Consider the following 2846-nt stretch of genomic DNA (forward strand, 5'->3'; position numbering starts at 1 on the left):
AATTTGGATGATTTCTCCATGATGAATTATAGGTGTTTTCATAAGGTTCACCCATATAATTTACCTCTGCTATTGCAGGGTTCTCAGGATCATAAGCTTCTTCTTCAGAAGATGCCTCTTTAGTACTGTTGGATGCATTTTGCCATCCATTTAGACTTTGAGAAATCATGTTGACTTGCTGAGTCAACATTTTGTTCTGAGCCAATATGGCATTCAGAGCATCAATTTCAAGAACCCCCTTCCTTTGTGGCATCCCATTATTCACGGAATTCCTCTCAGAAGTGTACATGAACTAGTTATTTGTAACCATGTCAATAAGTTCTTGAGCCTCTGCATGCGTTTTCTTTAAGTGAATGGATCCACCTGCAGAATGGTCCAGTGACATCTTAGAGAACTCAGATAGACCATAATAGAATATATCTATCATGGTCCATTCTGAAAACATGTCAGAAGGACATCTTTTGGTCACCTGCTTGTATCTTTCCCAAGCTTCATAGAGGGATTCACCATCTTTTTGTTTGAAAGTTTGAACATCCACTCTAAGCTTGCTCAGCTTTTGAGGAGGAAAGAATTTAGCCAAGAAGGCCGTGACCAGCTTATCCCAGGAGTCCAGGCTATCTTTAGGTTGAGAGTCCAACCGTGCTCTAGCTTTGTCTCTTACAGCAAAAGGGAAAAGCATGAGCCTGTAGACTTCAGGATCTACTCCATTAGTCTTAATAGTCTCACAAATCTACAAGAACTCAATTAAGAACTGGTAGGGATCTTCTGATAGAAGTCCATGAAACTTATAGTTCTGTTGCATTACAGTAACTAATTGAGGTTTCAGCTCAAAATTGTTTGCTCCTATTGCAGGAATTGAGATGCTTCTTCCATCAAACTTGGACGTAGGTGTGGTATAATCACCAAGCATCCTTCTTGCATTATTGTTGTTGGGTTCGGCTGCCAGCTCCTTTTTTTGTTCGAAAATTTCAGCAAGGTTGTCTCTGGATTGTTGTAATTTAGCTTCTCTTAGTTTCCTCTTCAGAGTCCTTTCAGGTTCTGGATCAGCTTCAACAAGAATGCCTTTTTCCTTATTTCTGCTCATATGAAAGAGAAGAGAACTGAAAAAAGAAGAGGAATCCTCTATGTCACAGTATAGAGATTCCTTTATGTTAGTAGAAGAAGAAGGGAATAAAGAAAGGAGAATCCAAACACAAGGGTGAGGATAGGGGCAGAGATTTGAGATGAAGAGAAGTGTTAGTAAATGAACAAATAAATAGGATAAGATGAGAGACAGAAGTTTTCGAAAATAATTTTGAAAAGGAGTTAATGATTTTCGAAAATTAAGATAAGAAATAAAATTAAAATTAAAATTTAAAACAATTAATTAATTAAAAAAAATTTTTTGAAAAAGAGGGAGGTATTTTCGAAAATTAGAGAGAGAAAAGTTGTTAGGTGATTTTGAAAAAGATAAGAAATAAACAAAAAGTTAAATAGTTAGTTGAAAAAGATTTGAAAGTCAATTTTTGAAAAAATATTTTAAAATCAAAATTTTTTGAAAAAGATATGATATAAAAGGTAAGATAAAAAGATATGATTAAAATTAAAATTGATTACTTTACTAACAAGAAACTAAAAGATAAGATTCTAGAATTTAAAGATTGAACCTTTCTTAACAAGAAAGTAACAAACTTCAAATTTTTGAATCAATCATATTAATTATTAGTTAAGTTTCGAAAATAAAAATAAAATTAAGAAAAAGATTTTTGAAAAATATTTTAAAGAATTTTCGAAAATTAATAAGAAAAATGAAAAAGATTTAATTTTTGAAAAAGTTTTAAAAAGATAAGATTTTTAAAATTTGAAAATTTGACTTGACTTACAAGAAACAACTAATTTTAAAATTTTTTGACTAAGTCAACCCAAATTTTCGAAATTTTGAGAGAAAAAAGGAAAAGATATTTTTTTTGTTTTAAAATTTTCAATGATGAGAGAGAAAAACAACAAAAATGACTCACAACATGAAAATTATGAATCAAAACACATAATGCATGCAAGAACACTATGAATGTCAAGATGAACACCAAAAACACTTTGAAGATCATGATGAACATCAAGAACATATTTTTGAAAAATTTTTTATGCAAAGAAAACATGCAAGACACCAAACTTAGAAATCTTTCATGTTTAGACACTATGAATGTAAAAATGCACATGAAAAACATCATACAACATAAAACAAGAAAATTTAAAGATCAAACAAGAAGACTTACCAAGAACAACTTGAAGATCATGAAGAACACTATGAATGCATGAATTTTCGAAAAATGCAAGAACAAGATGAATATGCAATTGATACCAAACTTAAAACATGACACTAGACTCAAACAAGAAACACAAAATATTTTTGGTTTTTATGATTTTATGAATTTTTTTGTATTTTATTTTATATTTTTCGAAAAACATAAAGGAAAAAGGAAGTAATTGAATTCAAAGTCCTCAATCAAAATCCCAGGAATCATACCAGGTTAGTCTAAAGCTTGATTGCCAGCCAAGCTTCAGCATACCATTTTGAAACTCTAGAATTCATTCTTAAAAACTCTGAAGGATTTTTCGAAAACAAAGGAAAAATTTTGAAAAATGTTTTTGAAAACTTTTTGAAAAGAAAATAAAAAAGAAAATTACCTAATCTGAGCAACAAGATGAACCGTCAGTTGTCCATACTCGAACGATCCCCGGCAACGGCGCCAAAAACTTGGTGGACGAAATTGTGATTCATACTTAAATTGTTGTTCGAAATTGATTCCTAGGTAATGGCCCCAAAAACTTGGTGCTCAATACCATGGTCTAAACATAATTTCACAACA

The 2846-nt window shown here is 31.3% G+C and overlaps 1 non-coding gene across 1 annotated transcript; it reads left to right on the forward strand.

Annotated features, from left to right (window-relative positions):
• The first annotated feature begins 443 nt into the window (after positions 1-443).
• LOC130956330 (small nucleolar RNA R71) lies at positions 444-547 on the forward strand. Its single transcript, XR_009077074.1, has one exon. It is a non-coding gene; the product is annotated as a small nucleolar RNA R71 (small nucleolar RNA).
• Positions 548-2846: the final 2299 nt, after the last annotated feature.

The sequence above is a fragment of the Arachis stenosperma genome, chromosome 1, assembly GCF_014773155.1.
Source record: "Arachis stenosperma cultivar V10309 chromosome 1, arast.V10309.gnm1.PFL2, whole genome shotgun sequence".
Classification (NCBI taxonomy): domain Eukaryota; kingdom Viridiplantae; phylum Streptophyta; class Magnoliopsida; order Fabales; family Fabaceae; genus Arachis; species Arachis stenosperma.